We start from the raw sequence: 17,005 nt of genomic DNA, 5'->3' as shown, positions 1-17,005 counted from the left end.
TGAAAAGGGAGCCCCTGCAATCGTTGGTGACATCATCCCTGTGAGACACATGCCCATATATGGCACTGAGATTCTTCTTAGTAGCCAGTGTTACTTGTGGCAGCTGTTACCAGCACAGTGGCTTTCCTCACAGTACACACTGTCATGATGCAGCATTTTGCTATAGATAATGTGCCACTGAAGACAGCTGCAGACTCTGTGAGCTGCACAGTGGATACTGTAAGTGATGCTGCTTATGTTTGTGTTAAATATTCCATTTATAATGCTTTACATGTAGTTTATCTCACTTCTGTATGTTTCTGTGTTTTACTAATGTTGCTGTGGTATCTGGCTATAATAAACTTTGACTTGACTCAACCTGCAGTAACGCTGACAGTTTCAAAGCACTTAAAAAAAACCTCACCTCCATCTTTAGATTTCTTCAGTAACTTCTGCATCAGTAAGTTACCTCCAATAACACCCAGTTGTAAATGATTGATCGAAAGCGATTCCTTCACTGCCATCCTGGATGAAGAAGCAGTGACTGTGCCGTTTGCCTACTGCAGTTGACACACAGGGAGAGGTAGAATCATCATTCATCATACTGCAGAGCAGGTTTCTGCTATTTGTTTTGTCTGTATGAGGTATGCTACCCTCTGTGCTTTAATGGCATTTACAAACTGGGATATTTGTCATTAGAAAAAAAAAAGACACATGCTTAAACAAAGGCAGGAGCGGTATGCAACACAACCTCAGAATGGATTACCTCACATTTTACTGGGCATCTCATAACTCAGTTTTTGAAATTGTCTCTCTCCTTCTTGTACAGGCCACAGCTTGTATAAAGAATGAATACCATAGATGATACAGAGAAAAATTACATTTTCTTACACCTTCTAAATAAATAGTGGTGACGGTGCTTAAAACTGTAAAATGCTTAATTGCTAATCTCCAACTTGTTGATTTGAGTTTATCCACACTTTGGCTTGAAAAAAATCAGTAAAGACATACTTCAGTCACTGTGTTAATATCCATTACAATGTGTAGATTGTAATGAAAACTTTGTACAGACATGCCCCTGATCGGGCTGCACGGTGGCGCAGCAGGTAGTGCGCGTGCCTCACAGCAACAGGTTGCCAGTTCGATCCCTGGGCGGGGCCTTTCTGTGTGAAGTTTGCATGTTCTTCTCTGCGTGGCTTCTCTCCAGGTACTCCGGCTTCCTCCCACAGACCAAAAACATGCTCATTAGGTTGATTGGTAACTCTAAATTGCCCCTAGGTGTGAGTGGGAGTGTGAATGGTTGTGTGTTTGCGATCGACGGGCGACCGGTCCAGGGTGTACCCCGCCTCTCGCCCGTTGACAGCTGGGATAGGCTCCAGCACCCCCCGCAACCCCGAAAGGGATACGCAGTATAGAAAATGGATGGATGGATGCCCCTGATCCCCAGAGGATGAATCCCTCAGACTTTGATGATGCCTTGACTTTTCCTTTAGCACCATCATCTGGTCAACATTTCAATTCGTCCTACTGGTATATAGTCACACACCTACAAAATGAATCACATTCCCACCATCCACAGCAAATGTTAGCATAATAACTCACTAAACTAAGATGCTAAACATGGGAAACATTATACCAGCTAAATGTCAGCATATTACCATTGTGAGCATGTTGCCATGCTAACATTAGCATTTAGCTCACAGCACTGAGCTGTGAACCTGTTGAGTCTTTTTCCCTTTGCCACATTTTGTGATTTTGCAGTCTTGGCAACCAATGCAGCAGTTCATGCTGCAAATACAATAAATTAGATTTCCAAAGACGGCTTCATGAGTCATGTCAGTCTCAATGCCAGTTTGCAGTATATATGTCTGCTTTAAAAGAGCTCTAATAATCATAATTTTCATGCGACTTCTTAAGCCGTCATAAGTCCAGTAAAAACCTTCACAAAGAAACCAGATAATCAATGAACTGCTGAAGTGTCATAGCAAGCACCACAGTTCAACAGAAAGGAGAAATCTAAAAAAAAAAAGTGACGCTATATGGCCGAACATTTAATACTGACTGACAAAAGACGTGTGCGTGCATGTTTCGTCATTAAATTTTAATTACATCTCGTTATCGGACAACCAAATGTATCCAGGCAGCCTGAGGCATCATGTCAATCCTCAGGCCACGTAAGCATACATTTCCTGATCACGCTGTAAATATATTAGTCTCATTTTCTATGAGCTGAGAAAAAATGAGCTCCTTCAGTCCATCTTCTCTTTTTTGTCACATGTCTGACTTTAAGGGAGAAGTCTTTCTGACATTTATTCATGAATCATCATTTAAAGGTACAGTGCTGCACTGTAAACATGTGGCCCAAATGGGATTTATAGCCCCAGGGTGCACTCTTCTTAACACTGCTGTCATCCTGATCAGGACTGATTAGATTGTCCTTTACGTTGAGGTCACACTTTGTCCTGTGCATGTCCAGGAAAGGATGTGGCAGACTGCTGGTATGATGACGTGAAACAGAACAACTTCTCTCAGAGTATCAGATTACATGACGTGAAACCTCTTGACATCTGCGTAATCCAACAATGTGCATGCAAGTTCCAGCGTTACAATTATTATCAAACCCCAACTCCAAAGACAGAGTGTGATCATTGCTAATCCTTTCTGACGTATTCTCAACTGAAAACTGTACAAAGACTATATATTTACTATATGTTTACACCATCATCTTCACTGATTTTTGTAAATACATGCTAATTCTAAATTTGATGCCAGCAACACAGTTGGGCAGGAGTCCCCAATAATGAATGGAATATATGTAAATGTACGTATGTGTATATAGAGAGAAATGCTGGCTAGCCGAAAAATGTCACTAGTGTCTGTTCGAGCAGCTCTGTGAGGAGACGCAGAGCACAAACATATTCTCTTATACACAGAAGTGAAATGGCTTTCTGAAGGTAGATTGCTGGCCAGAGTTTTTGAGCTACGAAAGCAGATCCACAGATTTCTTTTCGAAAAACAGTCACCACCGGCAGCACATTTCAGTAGCACAGAATGGGTGCTTACTTGGGTGACATCTTCAACCAGCTCAACAAACTCAGTCTGTCACTTCAGGGGAGAACAACAACTGTCTTCAAGTTGGCAGATAAAGCAGCTGCATGCAAGGCCAAACTGGAATTATTGGGACGGCGTGTGAACGTGGGGATATTTGACATGTTTCAAACATTGGCAGGGATTTTGGAAGAGACTGAGCCTGGGCCTTCAGTCTCCCAGCTGGTGCACGGTCACCTATCTCAGCTTTCAAGAGACTTTGAGCATTACTTCCAAACCACAATAGACCCCCAAACTGGGAACGAATGGATCCACAAGCCATTTTTGAACAAGCCAGATGAATCGACTTTGTCCGTGCTAGAAGGAGATCAACTGCTTGAGTTCGCAAATGATGGTGGCCTTAAAAGTAAGTTTGAGACAACTTCAAATCTCCTTTTGTTCTGGATTAAAGTCAAAGCAGATATCCTGAGATCACCACAAAAGTGCTGAAAAACCTGCTTCCATTTCTGGCATCCTATATCTGTGAAGCAGGGTTTTCTGCAGTGACAGCAACCGAGATGAGATTACAGAGTAGACTGGACATAAGGAACACACTTTGGGTGTCATCCGTAACTGGTGATAGTATCATGATTGGGAATGAAAGGGACATCCTCAAAAGGCTCAGTCATAAGCAAGGGTGGAGAACACAGTGAACACAGGATAAACCTGTTGTTGGTCAACACATTTCATTTACAAATTACTGCATTCTGCTTTTATTTACATTTTACACCATGTCCCAACAGGTGTGAGACAAAGCTGGGGCTCTGGAAATATTTCCTGTGGTATCAACAACTGATTTTAATCCACTCCATTTTAATCAAAAACAAACATTATGAGCTGAAATTCATCTGTTGTTTTTCCACCGAGAGGCTTTTCAGTCAATTTACCCAATTTGTGATCCTTTTAAGTGTAATTATCTCATTTGCCACAAGGTGGGACTGTTAGCAAAGACACTGAGAAAGGATGTGGTTGGACTATTAGTCACACTAAGTGCAACTAATGACATCTTAGTTTCATAATATGAGTGGACATGATGGGATTCATGTGAAAAGTCAAGCCACTTGATTTCTCATTAGCTGGATAGTGCTATCTTAACAAATTGATTTCCTCCTTGCCTCCTCCCACCATCTGTATAGTGATGGGACTGGACAGCTGGAAGAAGACATTTACATAGTGGTCTTGAGACACTGAGACTTTACAGCCATACATCTTAATTCATACTAATTGAGATAGCTGTGGAGAGTGTGTATTTGTGTGTATCTGCGGTGTGAATGTGTGTATTTGAGTGCGTGCGCGTGCACATGTAGAAGGAAGGATGGTGCTGTAATTTATAGAGCGAGCCCCTTTTAGAGGGACAGTACAGACATCGATCCATGCAGATATTACATCATTTATCTCTGCACATTGGCTATATCTGCTGTACTTATTGCTTGGCTCCCCTCCCTGTCAGCTGCGACATCGTTCCTTCGCTCTCCTCTCCTCCCCATCACTTTCCCCTCTGTCTTCCATCCCTTCCCTCATTTCCTCCAGTCTGTAATTTTCATTTTTTCACCTGAAGCCCCGTAATGAAAATCGTCCAGCAGATCCCTCATGAAAAAGAAAGGAACTCCATATTCTTTCTGGGCCAGAAATAATTTTCCACTCCTGTCATGACTGAAGTGAATATGGATTTATGGTAACAGAAATGTGAAATAACTCTTACTGGGAATGTAAGTGCACTTAGTTGCATATAATTCCTCTTTAGTGGTCCCAGGAGGAAGGTGAGGACTTTTTAATAACTCTTTCCATTCACCTCCATCCTCATTAAGAGGTCTAGTTGACTGAAAATGGAGAGATCTACTGAGGGGGTGTTGAGAGGATTGATCTTAACTGAGAGAAGAGAAGTGAGGGGGCTGTACTTTTTCTAAGGAGTTGTTGGAAGCTTGCTCTCCAGAGCGCCGCTCCAGAATTTGACACATCAAGAAGCCTTTTATGGTGTCATTAGTGTAACTGTTCCACCGAGGACAAATGATTCGTCGGGTTAAGAGGAGTTAATCACCTGCCAGTCAAACCTCATCAAGCCGCCTCTACGGATGAGGCGCTATACAAATCTCATCATATTTCTGGAGCCTTCAATTAAGCAGATACAGGCAAGGAGACACATGTAGAAGGAGAGAGTGACAGGGCGAGCAGAGGGCATGATGGGAGGGTAGGAAAGGAAGAAAGACAGAGATAGAGGGAGACAGAGACAGTAAGCAGAGCTGGACGACTCCTGTCTGACACTAAGCAGCAGAAATGTAATGTCTTAAAAGGCCATCGCAGTCAATAAAGTTCCTAATGTGCTTAAAGCAATTACTGTGTCCGGAGAGGAGCAGAGTGCATGCAGGATATTAACCTCAGTAACCCACTCTATCTGGTCCGTAATTAAATTATCCTCACATCCTCGTTCTAATACAGATACACACACTCACACACACGCTCACACAGTCATGCAAGCATGCATTTATGAATGTTCACATACAGTATGTGTTGAACCGTATCCTGACCTGACGAAGTATAGAGAGAAGACAAAAGAAGAGGATAAAGTGAAAGTAAAAGATGGATGATGATTTGCGATCTCAGCACTGGTAAAAGCATAAGCATTGTTTGACCTTGACACTGATAGATGTGTTATGTTTTGATGGTTGCTAGTCTCATAACATACTGTACTGCTGGTTTCCCTGCATCCAAATGAGCAGCTCTCTGACAGTCTCAACGGTCTCTCCTTCTATCTATAACAATATTGAGCAACAAATATATTTTATTTTCCTATAATTTAATGGAAAAGAAAATCTATGTAATTGTTAAGGTACCTGGAAAGGAACATGTAATTTAGTGCAAATTCTAGGGGAAATGGAAACAGTGTTCAAAAACGGTATCTAGAAAGTCAATAGTCAATATAGATATAATAGTATAATTCTAATAATTTGATAATCAAGATAATATAATTACATTTCCAATTGTAAATAAACAATGAATGAATGCAACATAACTACTCTACTTGGGTATTTTTCTCAGAAGGCTGCTTCTGCTTTCCCTATGATTTTTTTTTTAACAAATTACATAATTATTTCCAGGAAGCTTCCAAGAAAATACAAAGGAAATTTCAGGCATTTTAGCATGTCCTTGCACTCTTCTACTTATCAACGTCCATTTACCTGTTTGCTCTTGCTGCATACAGACATCCTGTAATCATGGCTTCCACTTGGCTGTGCTGCCTGTCTTTTCTGCTCTATGTCCCTTCTCACTCTGCGTTACGTATGCTCAAATTTAAACAGTCATGTCCGAGTAGTAACTAATAAGCTCTTCAAGCTGATTTAATGCTGTTTAATTGTTGCCATACAAATTGTTATTTGCAGAGCCAGAGAGAAATCTTGACACTATGGGCACTAATTATTGCTTCTGAAAATAACTAACCACCCTTGAGCATTATGCATGGGCCCCCTGATGGCAGTTTCCTCAGCATCTGGGACAGCTTTTGTGGCTGGACTGGGCAGCAGGCTAATTTACTATTTCCGGATGATGCCTCTTCGGCTTATTTTACTGTTGTGTTTGTACTGATAAGTAATATTTCATAACCTTGCCTTGGGAATGCTAAACTGCTGCTTCAGGTCAAGAACAAAGCTATTTGTTAAATATGAATTGTAAGCATGATTGTGCTTGTGAATATGTGTGTGTGAGTGTCAGTGTGTGTGTGTGTGTGTGTGTGTGTGTGTGTGTGTGTGTGTGTGTGTGTGTGTGTGTGTGTGTGTGTGTGAGGTTTTGTCTAGGTGTGCATTGTTTACCATGCTGAGGAGGACTCCATTGCTCTGGCGAGACGATACAGGAGGCTGTCTGGAAAAAAACGTGTTAGCCCATCATCAGACTGTCAACCACACACAGTCACACAGTCACAGACAGACAGACAGACAGACAGACAGACAGACAGACAGACAGACTTTCATGCACATGCACACACGTGAATAAAATACAGCATCAACTACTGATTAATACAGAGATTGGATAGAAAAGGTATTTTTATGCCAGTGGTCAACAGCAGTCTGTTGCATCCACAGTATGCATGCATGCTCAAGAACCCACTACGCACATGGATATACCCTCATGTAAGCTTTGTCATACGAACAACAATTTGTCACTCTGTGGTGTTTAAGCTTTCATGACCATCAGAGTGTGAATATGATGAACTGGGCTTGTGCGCTGAATTTAATCAAATCATCTGCTGCAAACCCCAGCAGGAATTACAGCCTAAACCACATTACAGTGAGTAAGCACTTTTGGAAATTCATACATATGTCCTTGAGGTATTTGAGTATCGTGTGTTAATGAATATTTAATGATGAAAATAGTAACCTCTGAGCAGACATAATTTTCAAACATGCATCACTGCACATTTCAAGAAATATCTTAATATGTTAACTGGAAGAAAGTGATGATTTTAACCCATGTATATAAAACTGTATCTATTCTTCACTCTGCTGAACACTGTAAAGTGACAGCATCCTCATGGCACTGAAAGGAACATGCTAGGTGGAGAAAGTGAATTAACAAAGTTTATGCATGAACAGTTGATATGATTTACCCAAGAGCTGTAATCATATCTGGTAGCATGTGATTTTTTTTGGCACTCTCATGTAAATATAAAGGCATCATAGGGGCTAATGACATCTGGATACTGCAGCTTGATTTTTTTTGTAGCTGAGGAAGGTCATTTTCTATAGAGATGTATTATACAAATGACTGGAGTATAAGTATCTCAGACTTATTCAGCCTCAGGATGCTATGTAGATGGATGAAGTCAGCATGCTGTTAATGACAACATTATATCATCTAAATTCCAGGGGTGGGATGGGGCGAGGAAATTCACAAGTACAAAAACGCAACTATAAAATACAAAAAATTCTCTCAACAGCTCTTTATCTTTTTTCTGCAATAAAAGACAATGACATAAAACAGCAGACTAATACTTGCCCGGGTAGTCCATGAACACAACAATCATCAATAACATGCATCATGGAGAAGGTCAAGAAAAGATGGTTGATGTGGCACTTTCCGAGAGAAATGGACAAATGATTATTTTTTCTTGCAGTAAAAGGCATGCCAAAGTGCTTAAGTTAGTTTGTGGGGATGCGCTCACAGTGATGAAATCTTGAGTGTCATTACAGCTCCAAACATGCTGAACTGGATGAGCTGCAAGGACAAATGTGCTTGGATAAAGTTATCCCTCTTCAGTAGAGTTTGGGCACCCAATCAGCAGCTTTTACTTTGCCCGACAAAGAAGAGGAGGACAGGTAGGAGTTTTAACTCTACATAACTCAAAGGAAATTAAGATAATGATGAACAAAATGCAACAAAACCAAACAGGGTGGAAGCTGGGGGAGAGAGTGGCACCAGGTTCCTGGAGGGAGAGGCCTGCTGAGAGGGTCGTCACACCAAGTACCTCTCAGAGCTGAACCTCAAGCTCCAAGGTTGCCACCAGCTCTCTTCTTTCAAATCTGAGGAAAAATTAAAGCAGTGGCAAGTGCAACTGGAAAGAAGCAACACTGTGCATTTTCCAACTCAACAACAAAAGCCTGCTGTGATATCTGAATATGCTGTTGAGAGTGAAAACTCCTTCAGGCATTTGGCGAGAGGCTTCAGGACATGAAAAGTAAACAAAAGGAACCAAACCATGTTTGCTTCTCTGCTTAATGTGGAGCCACCTGATGTGCCTGACAACCTACAACACGAAATCATTGAGCTGCAAAGCAAGACCGAGCTCAAAGCAACAGTAGGTACAACAAGCTCTCTCTGCTTGAGCTCTAGAAACTGTAAGTACATCCTGAGGATTTCCCCATGCTGAAGAGACATGCCCTGAAGTATGCATCTCTGTTTGGAACAACCTACTACTGTGACCACTTCTTATCAAAACTGACTTTTGCAAAGATTCGGTTGCACTCAAGACTGACAGACCCAAACCTGGAAAACCAGCTGCAAGTAGCATTATCATCGCTACGACCGAAACCAGATGCCGCGGCAAAGAGAAGCAGTTCCAGCCATCGCAGAGGTTAGTGTGATATATGTGTTCAATAATTTAGTATGGCCCTCAAAGGATGTTTTAAAAATTAAAAAGATCCTTGATAGGAAAAAGGTTTCCCACCTCCAGTCTAAATAAAGGGCACGGACAAGATTCAAATGTAAATGTAAGGTTTCCACAGGAAAATCATGCAGCTCACATTATACTGTGGGGGGGGGGGGGGGGGGGGGGGGGTATTTCAGTGAGGGATAAAGCTACTGGACAGCTCAATACTGCATGTCTGTCGTGCTAATATCCATTTTATTTGCTCTCACTGTGTGTTCTTTCTCGTTTTGTGGTCATGGATCATAGAAGGCCAGAGAGAACAAACAAAAAAAATTTAATATGAAGTGAAAATGCATGACCGTAGACTCGGGAAGTAGAAGGACAGCACGGTAGGGACTCTGTGTGTGTGTGTGTGTGTGTGTGTGTGTGTGTGTGTGTGTGTGTGTGTGTGTACACATGTGTGAGAGGCATAAAGAAGGGACCATTTCTCTCAGAGCCAAAATGAGGTTGGGGAATTGGATAGAACACTTTCGTTCCCCCCAATGAAAGTGGCTCTCTCATATTCGCAGGAGGACATATGGGGCGTGAAGCAAAGCCATCGGCTGACGACAGGGGGAGAGGAATGCTTGCGAGCCTGAAGAGATGACAAGGAAAATAAAATTGAAACCAAGTTAATGGGGAATCAGTTGCAGAGATTGCTTGGGAAAACTCAGGACTGGCACCACTGTAAACTTTAATGAAGAAACTTCCTGTGTCTCTCCAACGGGACTGAGCGCCAGGGTTTCAACCATCTAAACACAACACAGGGATTCTGTCAAACGCTGATGGGCTGCACAGCATGTTCTAACACCACAGAGCACAATATACAGTGTCCACCTCAGCTCACTCCATCACTGTGAAGGTGCTGATACACTTAGGCTTGCACATGTGCAGACATACCCACACAGCACGCACGCGCACCTTTATGCGCGCACACACACAATAACAGATACACACACAGGCAAGACAAGGTGGTAGACAGTCAGTGTGGAGATAGATGGGGGAGGTAAATAGGGGTGTCATGGCAGTGTGATGGAATGAGGCAGAGGAGAATTCATCCTGTGTTTCCTCTAGCCTCTGTCCCCCTGCTGACAGCATCCTGAAATAGGGCCCACTGTGTCTGTATATATATACGTGTGTGTGTGTGTGTGTGCGCGCGCATTTGTCTTTTGTACAACTCCAATTCGTAAAGTTGAGACACTGTGTGAAACATAAATGAAACAGCCTGATAACTTCTAATAATCCTAATGATTAATTATTAATAATAATAATTATTATTATCCTCCTTCATATAAACTCAACTGAAAACAGCAGAAACACCATATATTTAATGTTTTACTTCATCAACTTGATTTTTGTAAATATATGCTCATTGTGAATTTGGTGCCTGCAACATGTTTCAAACAAGTTGGGACAGGAGCAACTGAAGACTGGGAAAGATGTTGAATGCTTCCAAAACACCTGTTTGGATCATTCCACAGGTAAACAGGTTCATTGGTAACAGGTGAGAGTATCGTGACTGGGTGTGAAAGAGGCATCCTGGAAAGACTCTGTCCTTAACAAGCGAGGATGGAGCAAGGTTCACCACTTTTCGAACACGTGATTATATAAAAGATATTACTACATGGGCTCGGGAACACTTCGTAAAACTGCTGCCGGTAAGCACAGCTCATTTGCACAATTGCATTCTGTTTCATTTATGCTTTATACAGCGTCCCAACTTTTTTGGAATCTGGGTTGTATGTGCTCCCTCCTTTTCTCTCTGTGTGCTTTTTCCATGTCTGTGTGCCTGTGTGTGTTTCTACATCTGTGTGTTGTGCATCTGCAAAAGGAGAAAGATAGAGATAACACAAGGGAATGAGCGAGAGAGACAGGGAGAGAGGGTCCTCCGGGGAAAATAGAACATCCTCCCTGTTTCCTTTTTATGTTCAGATCTGGTTTGAACTGGAATCCCATTGGGCCAGTGGTCAGTAAAGTGTTGTTAGATCCACAGAGCATCTGTCTGTATTCTGTACTGGGTGGAAATACCTGAGGTAATCATTTAAATGTTGTTGCTGCTAAAGGTAAAGGAGACATAGCTGTTAGGTAAGTGTTAGGTATTTAGCATATGTTTCCCCTTTTCTGTGCACCAGTGGGACAGCTTTGGGTCACACAAATGGTGCCTTTGTGAAGAAAAGAAAGAAGAAGAAGAAAAACAAACAAACAACAGAAAACATCCTTTGGGTGCGGGAGAACGCTGCAACAGGGACGATCCTACATACATGCAAATCTACCTTCTGAAACTGCTCAGTTTTATGTTTCACCAGTTCTCATTAAAATTAAATTTCATGATCAGTCAATAGATGAAAATTCACTTTTTTCTTTCTGCCTCCCACCTTTTGGACCAAGACTAACTGTTGTGTTAAATTATTTCTGTTTGGCAGACACAATCATCCCCTCTAGGGACATACATGCCAAAACTGCCATCAATATGGCAGAAAAAAGGCTCAACAGAACAGCTAAAGTCAATACAATACGCTACAAAAGTAGTAGCGAAAATTGGCTTTGGGGAGTGCTTTTGAAATGTAATAAGAGAGCATTTTGTTCTGGGTATTTTAATACATACAAATGCAGATTGTGGGTGCTTTGTCAACAGGTAACATTAATGATAGTGTCTCAGCATTAGACTGCCAAGCTTTTGTTTGGTGGTTGAACTCTCCATCCCAACCTAACCTGCTGCTTTTTAAACGCCGTGTTTAGCATTTTGCAGCGAAGTACCTCACGACATGGAATGCGCCTTTAACTCTGTTAGTGGAGCTCTGCATCATTTGAAGCAAGCCCTCGGTGAAACAGTGTTGAGCCAGACAGCGCTTGTTTAGTTCAACCTTCTTCTTTTCACTTTCAACTTTGTGTTTCTGACGGTTTGTCTCTCTCTGCCTCTCTGTCTGTCTGCCTTTGTCTCCTAGAGTCTCCCCCTGTTTCCCTCCCGAGGGATAAAGACCCTCCCAGTCTTCAGCTCACTCAAGCCTGTGTGGAGTAATTAGAATTAAAGTATTAGAGTTAAAAAGGAGGATTGAGTCTGATTATGATGAAGGAAAAACTATAATCCAAATACTCCCTCGTGGGTTTTATAAACTTTCAGTGCAATCCACTCAAATACACAACACTAAACAGACCAGACATTATTTGCTGTTAATGTTTGTAGTGAATGAGTGTGTGTGCATACTTAAGGCACGCATGTGTGTATGGTGTTCATAGGTGTGTGTGCCGGTGAATGTGAGTGAGTCTATCTGCCTTTTTCTTTGCGCTGAAGCCAACTTTTCCTCTCGATTAAAAATGAATGTCCCCCCTTCTGCTCTCTGTCGCTTTCTTGCTCTTTTTGCTCCTGCTCGCTCTCTCTTTCACCGTTATCCCCTCTACATCCTCTCTATTTTCTTCAAGCCGTCTCTATATATCACCCCCCCTTCTCCATGCACACATATCCTGACACTTTCTTCCCTCCCCGCTCATCCTGGCTCTCTCCTCCCATCTCATTCTCTACGACCCCCCTCTCTTTCTGAACATATTTCATCAAAGGTCTCCTCGCAGGTAACACTCACCCTGATCTCATTAACTGCTGCTAAGCACAGAAGACTTGAAAGAACACACTGTCATGAACACGCACGTACACACACACCTACACATACACAGCCACAGACACACACTGCTTGTGTAACCTGAACAGCGGCATAGGACAAGAGAATCAAAGACAGGAACCTTCCAGAAAGCTCATGTATAATTCTTAAACTAGGATAGTTAGTACTGTAGATAGAGACTGCAGGAGCACTGAGAAAGGCCCTTATATTACCCGTGTGTGCGTGCATGTGTATGTGTATATACACACACACACTCACGCAGACACACACTCATTCTCTGTCCTGTTAGTGGCTGTGTTAACCCGGGGTCTCTCTGCACTCCTGATCACCGTAACCCCATTAACTCCCATTAAGTCTCATTACCACCCTCGTGAGGATCGTTACCGCTTGCTTTATCTCATTTCCTAAACACCACTCTATGCATTCTGCGGATGTCTGCTTGGTGCAACACATTTTTAGTCGGTAATTGCTAGTCGTTATGTGTTTCATTGAAGGCGGGACCAGGTGTGAATGGTGGTTTGCCAGCCAGTGATTGACAGCGATTGAGTAATCCACCGCTATCGAAAGATGAAAAAAGCAGCCCACACTGCCAAGGAAACCGTTTTTTGAGGCCTGAAGGGCTGTGTGGAAAAACTAGCAGAAAAGGGGCACTGGAGTGACAGTTTGACACAGAGTCAACGATAATTATACATGACTGTCAGACTGAAATATTCAGCAATGTGTGGTCATGGGGATGAATTATATATTCATTACCGTCAGGACTTTGTTCCAAAGTGGGATTTGATGTTATAGAGGCTGAGGGGGAGTGAGATCTGGAGTAAAATAGAGGGAAAAAACACAGAAAAAGGAGTGAATGGAGTGATTACAGATGAGAAGAGAAGGTAGATTAGATCAGACATGGAGAAAGTGAAGTTTTACTACAGCTCACTGAAGTCTGAAATGTCCCCAGGTGCATGGAAGATATATGCCAGGCACTGCTGACTTAAAGCCAGAGGATTAGGATTTTTCTATCACACATTTTATTAAAAAATGTTTCATTTAAATTTCAGTTTTCAGTAGGCATTCAGTAGTTTTAGTTAATATCTTCTTTCTGGTCATTTGGTGGTTGCAGACTTACTGAAACGTGATGATTCATGCACATCCTCTGTACATAAAGTGCTGAACAGGGCATGCTGCTTCCAGTTTATTTAGTTTCAGTTCTTGTTTCAGTCTGTTTGGCAAGATTTGTGAAATGTAAATATAATTACAATGTTCATGAAGTTTCAGAATAGGTCTGTTGTAACTGTTTTCAGAACTTATTGTGTAACACAATGAGTAAATCACAAATGGCACATATGGAGCAACCCCTGCAAAGCTAATTCGAGTGAACGATTTGAGTTGAGCTGCCACACTCACGTCACACACTCTAATCGCTGCAATATCCAACTGTTCCTTTGTCATAAGTCGGCGTGTTTAAGATGTCAAAATCTCTGGTTGCAGTCCCGTACTGCCAGTGTTGCTGCTTTATGGCTCAGTTTGCATCCAGTGCTGCCACAGTTACTGCTGCTGCGGCACTCCTGCATTTCATCAACAGCTAGTGCCTGACCCAAGCACAGGTTTCACAAGACAGATATTCCTCTCAGGGGCTTTGAGGTGTCTAGTAGTGTAATGGACATATGGTAGCTGGCACAGAAAATATGTATTCAGTGTGGCATTTGGATTTGAAAAACTCTTGGCTTAAAATCATAGTTTTTCACCATAACAATAAGTAGTTGAAAAACATCTTCAGTTCTTATACAGTGACCCAACAACTGCCCTTAAATTTGTTGATAAATGTTGCTTAATCTGGATTGGTGCCCTGAAGCGTCATCACACTGTGCTATGCCCACTTCAAACCACTGGGGGTTGCGGGCGGGGCATACAGAAGCTTCTCATGGGAAAATGGATTGGATAACTGGATCCCACTGTGCACAGTAAGAAGCCAATTGTGAAGAATATTGTTTCGGGACATTTAAAATGTGTCTCTGCAGAGAGTGGCAAGACCAGAGCCACGGCTTAGAATACCAATTCTGCAGATACTCTGTGTATACAATACTGTAACTGTAATAAATGAGTTAATGTGAAACCACTGACATTCAGCAGAAAAGAAATCCTCCCTTCATTTTTACCCATCATTAAACAAAAGACTGAAAGTTAAAACATTTCAAACAAATTTAAAATTAACCATAGAGTTTGTGTAGTGGGGGCTTGTCAACTGTGTACACACAGGTGGACCTAGTATCCAATTCTTCAGCGTCGCTGTAATATCGCATACATCAGTGTTACCGCAGAACCGCTGCTCGCTCATTCAGTCAAGTTTTATAACCGCTGTGATTAGAGTCCCTATAAAGCTTAGACCATGTCCTGATGCTGCTCTGAATTGCAAGAGACAGGAAGAGAGACGGAGCAGTGTGACGGTGAAGATGTGTGTATGCGTCTGAGGAAGAGAGAAAGTGAGGTAGCGCATGGTTGTGTGTGCGTGTGTGTGCGTGTGTGTGGAGTGAAGTGTGTTACAAGGAAAGATTGGATCTGACCCATTAACTTTACAGGCCACTCGTTGAGCACCAGTGCAGTAGGGGTCAGTAGGGAGATTTCACTGTAAATCTCCACAACGATCACATTGATAGACCTCAGAGAGAGAGAGAGAGAGAGAGAGAGAGAGATGGACAGACAGACAGATGGAGACAGTGAGAGAGAGAGAGAGAGAGAGAGAGAGAGAGGCACAGCTTGCAGTTCTGTTTCTGACTCTGTCCAAAGCCAAGATAAGTTTCACTAAGGATATTATCTGCTGCCAACCAGCCAGCTGGACTTTATTTTCTTCTGTTACTCATTTAAAAGCTTCACAAAAAAAAGGCCTTTGACAACTTAGCCATTTTCTGAGCTAATCATGACAGCATGTGTGGGTTGTTTTTTCAGCCGGGCCCTCATATTTTGCGCCTTGAGAAAATCTGTTTTTAGATGTGGCCTTTCTGGTTGTGTCAGGTCATGGCCTTTGTACCCAAAACATAACCTCAAAACCATAGCCAAGGGGGCTCATATGGGGACACTCTGAGCCTCGAGGAAAAGACAAACATCAGATGTGTCGTGTAGAGGAGGTGAAGCGAGAAGAGGGAAAAGTCACTGTACCAAACGTCGGCCTCAGAGCAGGATATTTCTTGCTTTCTCTTTTATTGCCCCACGGCACAGCATCTTTTTGGCTTGCTCACACCTCAGATCTAACTACCTCTACCCTCCAAACCCCTGCAGTACTGTGCAACCATTATCTAGCAGGACTTCTATCTAACACACCCACATCTCCCTCTTTCTTTCTTTCTTTTTTTTTTTTTTTAACATCAAATCTCAGTCTGCAACAAATCTTTCCACTGTAGATTATTAATAATTTATCCCCCCTCACCATGCTTTTCACTGAATAATTGCACAGTTACTCAAGTATCTGATAATCCATCACCTGGGGAGCATCTGTTCTGATAACCTCATCACTGAAAACCTACATCCCGTCTTCCTTCCTCAGTTCTCTAAGGTCTAAATTACACCATGGTAACAATAATACATTAATTGGGGCTGCTTTATAAATAGCACAGAACTCCACGCGACCAAACACAACACATTGCATTTAAAAATCAATCATTTTGATTATATAGTACAATGATCTAGAAAGCAGGATGTTACTGTATCAGTGAGCCTCATTTCATGCACCAGAATTCATTAGCATAGACTTGTGGCTCTAATGCGCCCTGCGTTTTGCTTAGACAATCAGATATTGCACAGTGTAAAGCCAATCAGGTTAATGGCTGTAGCCTGGGAATACTGGGCGATCCAATCATCGCCCTTGCCTCAGTATGCCTTTTTTCAAACTTGACATTTGGTATGTGATTGCGGCTTCCTTTGAGTTTTGTTTTGATCATCAGAAAACCGCCCACACTGTTTGAGACTTGATTCTGTAGTGTGTAGTTCACAAGCACTTGACTGCAGCTCACAGAGGTCGAGCTCTGTTCTGTACTGCCTTGTGGTTGATCTTTGAGTTTGGCTTCGGGGAAAGGACCTCTGGGTCAGTTATAACTGACCGCTCAACATGGGAAAAAATAAAACTACATCACAGTGCATAATGCTGACCTGCTGAAATTAAATTGCACTTAAACCACTTTTCAAACAACCAATCTTTTGTTTGCTTTTGTTCTCATGTATGATTGCA

This window comes from Chaetodon trifascialis, chromosome 7 (assembly GCF_039877785.1).
Source record: "Chaetodon trifascialis isolate fChaTrf1 chromosome 7, fChaTrf1.hap1, whole genome shotgun sequence".
Lineage (NCBI taxonomy): Eukaryota > Metazoa > Chordata > Actinopteri > Chaetodontiformes > Chaetodontidae > Chaetodon > Chaetodon trifascialis.
The sequence above is the reverse complement of the archived record's forward strand: the minus strand, read 5'-3'. Positions refer to the sequence as shown.